A 13,780-nucleotide genomic window follows, 5' to 3' on the forward strand; every position below is an offset into this window, starting at 1 on the left:
TAATGCCGGATAGTCATATAGGGCACACTTCTCTATGAAACGGTTTCATTTATGGTCTGCAGGCTTATGTCGAGTGCTGTAGTATGCGGAGGCACTTATAGCACCATACTAGAAGATTAAAGAAGCTTCTAAGTTGATGCATTCGGCCATTCAGAAGCAGTACAATTCAAGTTACAGTTATCGATCATTCACTTCTTAGCCGACTTTGATGCCTTGAAGACGACCGACAACCTTAATATTTTGCAAGAAACAAGGTCTAGCAGCCACGTTACACGAGAGAATATGAAAAGCGTTCATATGTAAAAAAAACCTAAGAAATCCGCTCGTTTTCGTCGGTTGATATCGAATCGATCTAATGACAGATTGTCACATTGGCCGCTATTCTCTCTGAAACGGCTACAATTATCGACTGTAAGCTTATGTCGAGTGCTGCGGTATGATGAGACAGTAATGACACATTAGCAGAAGACAGAAGAAGCTTCTAAGTTCAAGTATTCGACCAATATGAAGGAGTACAATTCATGTTTATTTATCGATTATTCACTTAATAGCCGAATTTTGTGCCTTGGACACCACCGACGATCTTGCGATTGAGCATGAAATAAGGTCTAGCAGCCACGTTACATGAGATAATATGAAAAGCGTACATATGTAGTAAAAACCTTGCAAATCCGCTCATTTTCGTCGTTTGTTTTTGAACCGACCTAATGCCGGAATGTCACATTGGGCGCTATTCTCTCTGAAACGGTTACATTTATCGTCTGCAGTTTTATGGCGAGTGCTTCGGTATGCTGAGACACTAAATGCACTATAGTAGAAGAGAGAAGTTTCTAAGTTGATGTATTCGGCCATTCAGAAGCAGTACAATTCAAGTTATAGTTATCATTCATTCACTTATTAGTCGACTTTGGTGCCTTGGAGACGAACGACGACCTCAATATTTTGCATGAAACAAGGTCTAGCAGCAACGTTACACGAGAGAATATGAAAAGCGTACATATGTAGTAAAAATCTTAGAAATCCGCTCGTTTTCGTCGTTTGTTATCGAATCGATCTAATGTCAGATTGACACATTGGCCACTATTCTCTCTGAAACGGTTACGTTAACCGTCTACAGGCTTACGTCGAGTGCTGCGGTATGCGGAGACCCTAAAGGCACCATAGTAGAAGAGAGAAGAAGTTCTAAGTTCATATATTCGGCCATTCAGTAGCAGTTCAATTCAAGATATAGTTATCGATTATTCACCTATTAGCCGACGTTGGTGCCTTGGAGACGACCGACGACCTTAATATTTTGCATGAAACAAGGTGTAGCAGCCACGTTACACGAGAGAATATTAAAAGCGTACATATGTAGTCGAAATCTTAGAAATCCGATCGTTTTCGTCGTTTGTTTTCGAATCGCCCAAATGCCAGATTGTCACTTTGGCCGCTAATCTCTCTGAAACGGTTACATTTATCGTCTGCAGGCTAATGTCGAGTGCTGTAGTATGCGGAGACACTAAAAGCACCATAGTAAAAGATTGAAGAAGCTTCAAAATAATGTATTCGGATATTCAGAACTTATTAGCTGACTTACGTGCCCTGGAGACGAACGACGACCTTAATATTTTGTATGAAACAAGGTCAAGCACCCACGTTACACGAGAGAATATGAAAAGCGTTCATATGTAGTAAAAATCTTAGAAATCCGCTCGTTTTCGACGTTTTCTATCGAATCGCCCTAATGCCAGATTGTCGCATTGGCCGCTAATCTCTCTGAAACGGTTACGTTTATCGTTTGCAGGCTTATGTCGAGTGCAGCGGCATGCGGAGAGACTAAAGTCACCATAGTAATAGAGAGAAGGAGTTTCTAAGTTGATATATTGGGCCATTCAGAAGCAGTATATATCAAGTTACAGTTACCGATCATTCACTTATTAGCCGACTTTGGTGCTTTGGACACGACCGACGATATAGCGATTATGCATGTAACAAAGTCTAGTAGCCACGTTACACGAGAGAATATGAAAAGCGTTCGTAAGCAGTAAAAACCTAGAAATCCGCTCGTTTTCGTCGGTTGATATCGAATCGACCTAATGCCAGATTGTCACATTCGCCGCTATTCTCTCTGAAACGGCCACAATTATCGACTGCATGCTTATGCCGAGTGCTGCGGTATGATAGGACACTAATCGCACATTAGCAGAAGAGAGAAGAAGCTTCTAAGTTCATGTATTCGGTCAGTAGGTAGGAGTACCATTCAAGATTAGTTATCGATTATTCACTTATTAGCCGAATGTGGTGCCTTGGACACGACGGTCGACCTTAAGATTTGGCATGAAACAAGGTGTAGCAACCACGTTACACAAGAGAATATGAAAAGCGTACCTATGTAGTAAAAATCTTAGAAATCAGCTCGTTTTCGTCATTTGTTTTTGAATCGAACTAATGCCAGATTGTCACATTGGCCGCTATTCTCTCTGAAACGGTTACATTTATCGTCTGCAGGCTTATGTCGAGTGCTGTAGTATGCGGAGACACTAAAAGCACCACAGTAAAAGATTGAAGAAGTTTCAAAATGATGTATTCGGCCATTCAGAAGCAGTACAATTCAAGTTATAGTTATCGATCATTCACTTATTGGCCTACATTGTGCCTTGCAGAAGAACGACGACCTTAATATTTTGCATGAAACAAGGTCTAGCAGCAACGTCACACGAGAGAATGTGAAAAGCGTTCGTAAGGCGTAAAAACCTAAGAAATCCGTCCGTTTTCGACGTTTGTTATCAAATCGACCTAATGCTAGATTGTCACATTGGGCGCTATTCTCTCTGAAACGGTTAAATTTATCGTCTGCAGTCTCATGCCGAGTTCTGTGGTATGCGATGACACTAAAAGCACTATAGTAAAAGACTAAAGAAACTTTTAAGTTTATTTATTTGGCCATTCTGAAGCAGTACAATTCAAGTTACAGTTATCGATTATTCACTTATTAGCCGACGTTGGTGCCATGGAGACGACCGACGACCTTAATATTGTGCATGAAACAAGGTGTAGCAGCCACGTTACACGAGAGAATATGAAAAGCGTACATATGTAGTCAAAATCTTAGAAATCAGCTCGTTTTCGTCGTTTGTTTTCGAATCGAACTAATGCCAGATTGTTACATTGGCCGCTATTCTCTCTGAAACGGTTACATTTATCGTCTGCAGGCTAATGTCGAGTGCTGTAGTATGCGGAGACACTAAAAGCACCATTGTAAAAGATTGAAGATGCTTCAAAATGATGTATTCGGATATTCAGAACTTATTAGCTGACTTACGTGCCCTGGAGACGAACGACGACCTTAATATTTTGAATGAAACAAGGTTAAGCAGCCACGTTACACGAGAGAACATAAAAAGCGTACATATACAGTAAAAATCTTAGAAATCAGCTCGTTTTCGACGTTTGTTATCGAATCGCCCTAATGCCAGATAGCACATTGGCCGCTAATCTCTCTGAAACGGTTACGTTTATCGTCTGCAGGCTTATGTCGAGTGCAGCGGCTTGCGGAGAGACTAAAGTCACCATAGTAATAGAGAGAAGGAGTTTCTAATTTGGTATATTGGGCCATTCAGAAGCAGTACATATCAAGTTACAGTTATCGATCATTCACTTATTAGCCAACTCTGGAGCCTTGGAGACGACCGAAGAACTTAATATTTTGCATGAAACAAGGTCTAGCAACCACGTTAGACGAGAGAATATGAAAACCGTTCGCATGCAGTAAAAACCTAAGAAATCACTCGTTTTCGTCGTTTGTTATCGAATCGACTAATACCAGATTGACACTAAAAGCACCATATTAGAAGAGGGAAGACGCTCTTAAGTTCATGTAATTGGCCATTCAGAAGCAGTACAATTCATGTTACAGTTATCGATCATTCACTTATTAGCCGACTTTGGTGACTTAGAGACGACCGAAGACCTTAATATTTTGCATGAAACAAGGTCTAGCAGCCACGTTACGCGAGAGAATATGAAAAGCGTTCGTATGCAGTAAAAACCTAAGAAATACGCTCGTTTTCGTCGTTTGTTAACGAATCGACCTAATGCCAGATTATCACATTGGCCGCTATTCTCTCTGAAACGGCTACAGTTATCGACTGCAGGCTAATGACGAGAGCCGCGGTATGCGGAGACACTGAAAGCACCATAGTAGAAGAGGGAAGAAGCTTTGAAGTTCATGTATTCGGCCATTCAGAAGCAGCACAATTCAAGTTACAGTTATCCATTATTCACTTATTAGCCAACTTTTGTGCCTTGGAGACTACCGACGACCTTAATAGTTTTCATGAAACAAGGTCTAGCAGCCACGTTACACGAGAAAATATGAAACGCGTTCGTATGCAGTAAAAACCTAAGAAATCCGCTCGTTATCGTCCTTTGCTATCGAATCGAACTAATGCCCGATTGTCACAATTCCCGCTATTCTCTCTGAAAGGGTTACTATTATCGTCTGCAAACTCATGTCGTGTGTTGCGGTATGCGGAGACACTAAATGCATCATAGTAGATGAGGGAAGAAGCTTTTAAGTTCATGTATTCGGCCGTTCAGAAGCAGTACAATTCATGTTATAGTTATCGATCATTCACTTATTAGCCAACTCTGGTGCCTTGGAGACGACCGAAGACCTTAATATTTTGCATGAAACAAGGTCTAGCAGCCACGTTACACGGGAGAATATGAAAAGCGTTCGTATGCAGTAAAAACCTAAGAAATCCGTTCCTATTCGTCGTTTGTTGTCGAATCGACCTAATGCCAGATTATCACATTGGCCGCTATTCTCTCTGAAACGGCTACAATTATCGACTGCAAGCTTATGTCGAGTGCTGCGGTATCATGAGACACTAATCACACATTAGCAGAAGACAGAAGAAGCTTCTAAGTTCATGTATTTGGCCAGTATGAAGGAGTACAATTCATGTTTAGTTATCGTTTACTCACTTAATTGCCGAATTTGTGCCTTGGACACGACCGACGATCTTGCAATTGTGCATGAAACAAGGTCTAGCAGCCCCGATACATGAGAGAATATGAAAAGCGTACATATGTAGTAAAAATCCTTACAAATCCGCTCGTTTTCGTCGTTTGTTTTTGAACCGACCTAATGCCGGATTGTCGCATTGGGCGCTATTGTCTCTGAAACGGTTACATTTATCGTCTGGAGTTTTATGGCGAGCGCTTCCGTATGCTGAGACACTAAATGCACCATAGTAGAAGAGAGAAGAAGTTTCTAAGTTGATGTATTTGGCCATTCAGAAGCAGTACAATTCAAACTATAGTTACCATTCATTCACTTATTAGCCGACTTTGGTGCCTTGGAGACGAATGACGACCTCAATATTTTGCATGAAACAAGGTCTAGCAGCAACGTTACACCAGAGAATACGAAAAGCATTCGTATGGGGTAAAAACCTAAGAAATCCGCTAATTTTCGTCGTTTGTTATCGAGTCGAAATAATGCTAGATTGTCACATTGGGCGCTATTCTCTCTGAAACGGTTACATTCATCGTCTGCAGTCTCATGCCGAGTTCTGCGGTATGCGAAGACACTAAAAGCACCATAGTAAAAGACTAAAGAAACTTTTAAGTTCATGTATTCGGCCATTCAGAAGCAGTACAATTCAAGTTACAGTAATCGATTATTCACTTATTAGCCGACGTTGGTGCCTTGGAGACGACCAACGACCATAAGATTTTACATGAAACAAGGTCTTGCAGCAAAGTTACACGAGAGAATATGAAAAGCGTTCGTATGCAGCAAAAACCTAGGAAATCCGCTCTTTTTTGTAGTTTGTTGTCGAATCGACCTATTGCCGGATTGTCACATTGGGCGCTATTCTCTCTGAAATGGTTGCATTTATCGTCTACAGGCTTATGTCGAGTTCTTCGGTATGCGGAGACACGAAATGCACCATAGTAGAAGAGGGAAGTTGCTTTTAAGATCATGTATTCGGCCATTCAGAAGCAGTACAATTCAAGTTACATTTATCGATTACTCAGTTATTAGCCGACTTTGGTGCCTTGGAGACGACCGACGACCTTAATATTTTGCATGAAACAAGGTGCAGCCACGTTACACGAGAGAATATGAAAAGCGTACATATGTATTCAAAATCTTAGAAATCCGCTCGTTTTCGTCGTTTGTTTTCGAATCGAACTAATGCCAGATTGTCACATTGGCCGCTATTCTCTCTGAAACGGTTACATTTATCGTCTACAGTCTAATGTCGAGTACTGTAGTATGCGGTGACACTAAAAGCACCATAGTAAAAGATTGAAGAAGCTTCAAAATGATGTATTCGGCAATTCAGAACAGTACAATTCAAGTTATAGTTATCGATCATTCACTTATTAGCCTACTTTGTGCCCTGCAGACGAACGAAGAGCTTAAGATTTTGCATGAAACAAATGTTGCAGCCACGTTACACGAGAGAATATTAAAAGCGTACATATGTAGTGAAAACCTCACAAATCAGCTCGTTTTCGTCGTTTGTTTTTGAATCGACCTAATGCCGGATTCTCACATTGGGCGCTATTCTCTCTGAAACGGTGACATTTATCGTCTGAAGATTTATTGCGAGTGTTTCGGTATGCGGAGACACTAAATGAACCATTGTATAAGAGAGAATAAGTTTCTAAGTTGATGTATTCGGCCATTCAGAAGCAGTACAATTCAAGTTATAGTTATCGATCATTCACTTATTAGCCGACTTTGGTGCCTTGGAGACCAACGACGACCTTAAGATTTTGCATGAAACAAGGTGTAGCAGCAACGTCACACGAGAGAATATGGAATGCGTTCGTAAGGCGTAAAAAACCTAAGAAATCCGCCCGTTTTCGACGTTTGTTATCAAATCGACGTAATGCTAGATTGTCACATTGGGCGCTATTCTCTCTGAAACGGTTACATTTATCGTCTGCAGTCTCATGCCGAGTTCTGTGGTAAGTTGTGACACTAAAAGCACTATAGTAAAAGACTAAAGAAACTTTTAAGTTTATGCATTCGGCCATTCAGAAGCAGTACAATTCAAGTTACAGTTATCGATTATTCACTTCTTAGACGCCGTTGGTGCCTTGGAGACGTCCGACGACCTTAATATTTTGCATGAAACAAGGTGTAGCAGCCACGTTACACGAGAGAATATGAAAAGCGTTCATATATAGTAAAAATCTTAGAAATCAGCCCGTTTTCGACGTTTGTTATCAAATCGACATAATGTTAGATTGTCACATTGGGCGCTATTCTCTCTGAAACGGTTCCGTTTATCGTCTGCAGGCTTATGTCGAGTGCAGCGGCTTGCGGAGAGACTAAAGTCACCATAGTAATAGAGAGAAGGAGTTGATATATTGGGCCATTCAGAAGCAGTACATATCAAGTTACAATTATCGATCATTCACTTATTACCCGAATTTGGTGCCTTGGACACGACCGACAATATTGCGATTATGCATGTAACAAAGTCTAGTAGCCACCTTACACGCTAGAGGGAGAAGTCTGCGAGCGGAGAGAGAAAGAAAGAGGGCCCTAGGTGGGGACCGCGCTACGTCATGAGGAGCCAATGAAGGGCTCAGGACGCAGTGCGTGACCATATAGGGAGAGGCCCCTCTACCCCTCCACCCAGTTTCTGAAGAAAAGTACTGAAGTTAATACTAAAACAATCCCTAATAAGGAAAAGTTGCACTCGACGCCACGTCATGCCAAGCGCTGTGCGGGGTCGAAGGGGAAGAGCTAACAAAACTCGGAGGCACGCCGCTCCGGGGATCTCTCTCTCTCGGGTTTAGGCAGCGACGGTAGTCAGCGTGAGTAGCAGCCGACTTGGGCTGAGGGCGGGCTGCAGGCAGACAGTTGGAGATGGTCGCCGATGAGCGTTTAGGCAGCGACCGCGGGACTCTGACGTAGGGTGCTAGTGTGGGCAGCAAAGTGCTGGAAAGTTCTATGAGGCAGCCAGAACGGTGGAAGTCAGTCACCGTCTCTGTAATGGGCTTGGCTATTCTGTAGGTAAAATCACTACGCAGTTAGGGTGACCTGTATCCTTTATGAATAAATTAGAACTTTTATAACGTCCATACGAGTTACTTCTACCAACATCCTAGCCTTGTACCTTCACACCGGGGAATTTAACATCTTAGCCAGATCAAAAGTCTCCCTCTCAATTAGGTCAACCGGCTAATTCCCCTTTACGAACCGTGTCGCTCAATCCCTCGCAAAACCCACGCTTGGGACGCGACACTTATGCCAGATTGTCACATTAGCCGCTATTCTCACTGAAACGGTTACAGTTATCGTCTGCAGGCTTATGTCGAGTGCTGTAGTATGCGGAGACACTAATAGCACCATACTAGAAGATTAAAGAAGCTTCTAAATTGATGCATTCGGTCATTCAGAAGCAGTACAATTCAAGTTACAGTTATCGATCATTCACTTCTTAGCCGACTTTGATGCCTTCGAGACGACCGACAACCTTAATATTTGGCATGAAACAAGGTCTAGAAGCCACGTAACACGAGAGAATATGAAAAGCGTTCATATCTAGTACAAATCTTAGAATTCCGCTCCTTTTCGTCGTTTGTTATCGAATCGACTTAATGCCAGATTGTCACATTGGCCGCTATTCTCTCTGAAACGGATACGTTTATCGTCTGCAGGCTTATGTAGAGTTCTGCGGTATGCGAAGACACTAAAGCACCATCGTAGAAGAGAGATGTTTCTAAGTTGATATATTGGGCCATTCAGAAGAGTACATATCAAGTTACAGTTATCGATCATTCACATATTAGCCGACTTTGGTGAATTGGACACGACCGACGATCTTGCGATTTTGCATGCAACAAAGTCTAGTAGCCACGTTACACGAGGGAATATGAAAAGCGTTTGTAAGTAGTAAAAACCTAAGAAATCCGCTCGTTTTTGTCGGTTGATATCGAAACGACCTAATGCCAGATTGTCACATTGGCCGATATTCTCTCTGAAACGGCCACAATTATCGACTGCATGCTTATGTCGAGTGCTGCGGTATGATGTGACACTAATCGCACATTAGCAGAAGAGAGAAGAAGCTTTTAAGTTCATGTATTCGGCCATTCAGAAGCAGTACAATTCAAGATACAGTAATCGATTATTCACTTATTAGCCGAATTTGGTGCCTTCGACACGACCGACAACCTTAAGATTTTGCATGAAACAAGATGTAGCAGCCACGTCACACGAGAGAATATGAAAAGCGTTCGTATGGGGTAGAAACGTAAGAAATCCGCTCATTTTCGTCGTTTGTTATCGAGTCGAATAAATACTAGATTGTCATATTGGGCGCAGTTCTCTCTGAAACGGTTACATTCATCGTCTGCAGTCTCATGCCGAGTTCTGCGGTATGCGGAGACACTAAAAGCACCATAGTAAAAGACTAAAGAAACTTTAAGTTCATGTATTCGGCCATTCAGAAGCAGTACAATTCAAGTTACAGTAATCGATTATTCACTTAATAGCCGACTTTGGTGCCTTGGAGACGACCAACAACCTTAAGATTTTGCATGAAACAAGGTCTAGGAGCCACGTTACACGAGAGAATATGAAAAGCGTTCATATGTAGTAAAACTCTTAGAATTCCGTTCGTTTTCGTCGTTTGTCACCGAATCGACCTAATGCAAGATTGTCACATTGGCCGCTATTCTCACTGAACCGGTTACGTTTATCGTCTGCAGGCTTATGTAGAGTGCTGCGGTATGCGAAGACACTAAAGGCACCATAGTAGAAGAGAGAAGCAGTTTCTAAGTTGATTTATTGGGCCATTCAGAAGCAGTACATATCAAGTTACAGTTATCGATCATTCACTTATTAGCCGACTTTGGTGCCTTGGACACGACCGACGATCTTGCGATTTTGCATGCAACAAAGTCTAGTACCCACGTTACACGAGAGAATATGAAAAGCGTTCGTAAGCAGTAAAAACCTAAGAAATCCGCTTGTTTTCGTCGGTTGATATCGAATCGACGTAATGCCAGATTGTCACATTGGCCGATATTCTCTCTGAAACGGCCACAATTATCGACTGCATGCCTATGCCGAGTGCTGCGGTATGATGTGACACTAATCGCACATTAGCAGAAGAGAGAAGAAGCTTCTAAGTTCATGTATTCGGTCAGTAGGTAGGAGTACCATTCAAGTTATAGTTATCGATTATTCACTTATTAGCCGAATTTGGTGCCTTGGACACGACCGACGACCTTAAGATTTTGCATGAAACAAGGTGTAGCAGCAACGTTACACGAGAGATTATGAAAAGCGTTCGTAAGGCGTAAAAAACCTAAGAAAACCGCTCGTTTTCGATGTTTGTTATCGAATCGACCTAATGCTAGATTGTCACATTTGGCGCTATTCTCTCTGAAACGGTTACATTAATCGTCTGCAGTCTCATGCCGAGTTCTGTGGTATGCGGTGACACTATAAGCACTATAGTAAAAGACTAAAGAAACTTTTAAGTTCATGTATTCGGCCATTCAGAAGGAATAAAATTCAAGTTACAGTTATCGTTTATTCACTTATTAGCCGACTTTGGTGCCTTGGAGACGACCGACGACCTTAAGATTTTGCATGAAAGAAGCTGTTGCAGCCACGTTACACGAGAGAATATGAAAAGCGTACATATGTAGTGAAAATCTTAGAAATCCTCTCGTTTTCGTCGTTTGTTATCCAATCGACCTTATGACAGATTGTCACATTAGCCGCTATTCTCTCTGAAACGGTTACAGTTATCGTCTGCAATCTTATGTCGAGTGCTGCTGTATGCGGTGCCACGTAAAGCACCATAGTAAAAGATTGAAGAAGCTTCTAAGTTGATGCATTCCGACATTCAGAAACAGTACAATTCAAGATACAGTTATCGATCATTCACTTCTTGGCCGACTTTGATGCCTTGGAGACGACCGACAACCTTACTATTTTGCATGAAACAAGGTCTAGCAGCCACGTTACACGAGAAAATATGAAAAGCGCACATATGTAGTAAAAACCTTACAAACCCGCTCGTTTTCGACGTTTGGTTTTGAATCGACCTAATGCCGGATTGTCATATTGGGCACACTTCCCTCTGAAACGGTTTCATTTATGGTCTGCAGGCTTATGTCGAGTGCTGGAGTATGCGGAGACACTAATAGCACCATACTAGAAGATTAAAGAAGCTTCTAAGTTGATGCATTCGGCCATTCAGAAGCAGTACAATTCAAGTTACAGTTATCGATCATTCACTTCTTGGCCGACTTTGATGCCTTGGAGACGACCGACAACCTTAATATTTTGCAGGAAACAAGGTCTAGGAGCCACGTTACACGAGAGAACATGAAAAGCGTTCATATGTAGTAAAAACTTTGAAATCCGCTCGTTTTCGACGTTTGTTATCGATTCGCCCTAATGCCAGATTGTCATATTGGCCGCTAATCTCTCTGAAACGGTTACGTTTATCGTCTGCAGGCTTATGTTGAGTGCTGCGGCATGCGGAGATACTAAAGGCACCATAGTAGAAGAGAGAAGCAGTTTCTAAGTTGATTTATTGGGCCATTCAGAAGCAGTACATATCAAGTTACAGTTATCGATCATTCACTTATTAGCCGACTTTGGTGCCTTGGACACGACCGACGATCTTGCGATTTAGCATGCAACAGAGTCTAGTACCCACGTTACACGAGAGAATATGAAAAGCGTTCGTAAGCAGTAAAAACCTAAGAAATCCGCTTGTTTTCGTCGGTTGATATCGAATCGACGTAATGACAGATTGTCACATTGGCCGCTATTCTCTCTGAAACGGCTACAATTATCGACTGCAAGCTTATGTCGAGTGCTGCGGTATGATGAGACACTAATGACACATTAGCAGAAGATAGAAGACGCTTCTAAGTTCATGCATTCGGTCAGTAAGAATTAGTACAATTCAAGTTTGGTTATCGATTATTCACTTATTAGCCAAATTTGTTGCCTTGGACACGACCGACAACCTTAAGATTTTGCATGAAACAAGCTGTAGCAGCCACGTCACACGAGAGAATATGAAAAACGTACATATGTAGTAAAAATCTTACAAATCCGCTCGCTTTCGTCGTTTGGTTTTGAATCGACCTAATGCCGGAATGTCATATTGGGCACTCTTCTCTCTGAAACGGTTTCATTTATGGTCTGCAGGCTTATGTCGAGTGCTGTAGTATGCGGAGACACTTATAGCACCATACTAGAAGATTAAAGAAGCTTCTAAGTTGATGCATTCGGTCATTCAGAAGCAGTACAATTCAAGTTACAGTTATCGATCATTCACTTCTTAGCCGACTTTGATGCCTTGGAGACGACCGACAACCTTAATATTTGGCATGAAACAAGGTCTAGGGGCCACGTAACACGAGAGAATATGAAAAGCGTTCATATGTAGTAAAAATCTTAGAATTCCGCTCGTTTTCGGCGTTTGTTGTCGAATCGACCTAATGCCAGATTGTCACATTGGCCGCTATTCTCTCTGAAACGGTTACGTTTATTGTCTGCAGGCTTATGTATAGTGCTGCGGTATGCGAAGACACTAAACACCATCGTAGAAGAGAGAAGATTCTAAGTTGATATATTGGGCCATTCAGAAGCAGTACATATCAAGTTACAGTTATCGATCATTCACTTATTACCCGACTTTGGTGAATTGGACACGACCGACGATCTTGCGATTTTGCATGCAAAAAAGTCTAGTAGCCACGTTACACGAGAGAATATGAAAAGCGTTCGTAAGCAGTAAAAACCTAAGAAATCCGCTCGTTTTCGTCGGTTGATATCGAATCGACCTAATGACAGATTGTCACATTGGCCGCTATTCTCTCTGAAACGGCTACAATTATCGACTGCAAGCTTATGTCGAGTGCTGCGGTATGATCAGACACTAATGACATATTAGCAGAAGATAGAAGAAGCTTCTAAGTTCATGTATTCGATCAATATGATGGAGTATAATTCATGTGTAGTTATCGATTATTCACTTAATAGCCGAATTTTGTGCCTTGGACACCACCGACGATTTTGCGATTGAGCATGAAATAAGGTCTAGCAGCCACGTTACATGAGAGAATATGAAAAGCGTACATACGTAGTAAAAACCTTACAAATCCGCTCGTTTTCGTCGTTTGTTTTTGAACCGACCTAATGCCGGAATGTCACATTGGGCGCTATTCTCTCTGAAACGGTTACATTTATCGTCTGCAGTTTTATGGCGAGTGCTTCGGTATGCTGAGACACTAAATGCACCATAGTAGAAGAGAGAAGAAGTTTCTAAGTTGATGTATTCGGCCATTCAGAAGCAGTACAATTCAAGTTACAGTTATCATTCATTCACTTATTAGCCGACTTTGGTGCCTTGGAGACGACGTCGACCTCAATATTTTGCATGAAACAAGGTCTAGCAGCAATGTTACACGAGAGAATATGAAAAGCGTTCGTATGGGGTAAAAACCTAAGAAATCCGCTCATTTTCGTCGTTTGTTGTCGACTCGTAATAATACTAGATTGTCACATTGGGCGCAATTCCAACTGAAACGGTTACATTCATCGTCTGCAGTCTCATGCCGAGTTTTGTGGTATGCGGTGACACTAAAAGCACCATAATAAAAGACTAAAGAAACTTTAAGTTCATGTATTCGGCCATTCTGAAGCAGTACAATTCAAGTTACAGTAATCGATTATTCACTTATTAGCCGACTTTGGTGCCATGGAGACGACCAACGACCTTAAGAT

The sequence above is a fragment of the Schistocerca gregaria genome, chromosome 4 (assembly GCF_023897955.1).
Source record: "Schistocerca gregaria isolate iqSchGreg1 chromosome 4, iqSchGreg1.2, whole genome shotgun sequence".
Classification (NCBI taxonomy): domain Eukaryota; kingdom Metazoa; phylum Arthropoda; class Insecta; order Orthoptera; family Acrididae; genus Schistocerca; species Schistocerca gregaria.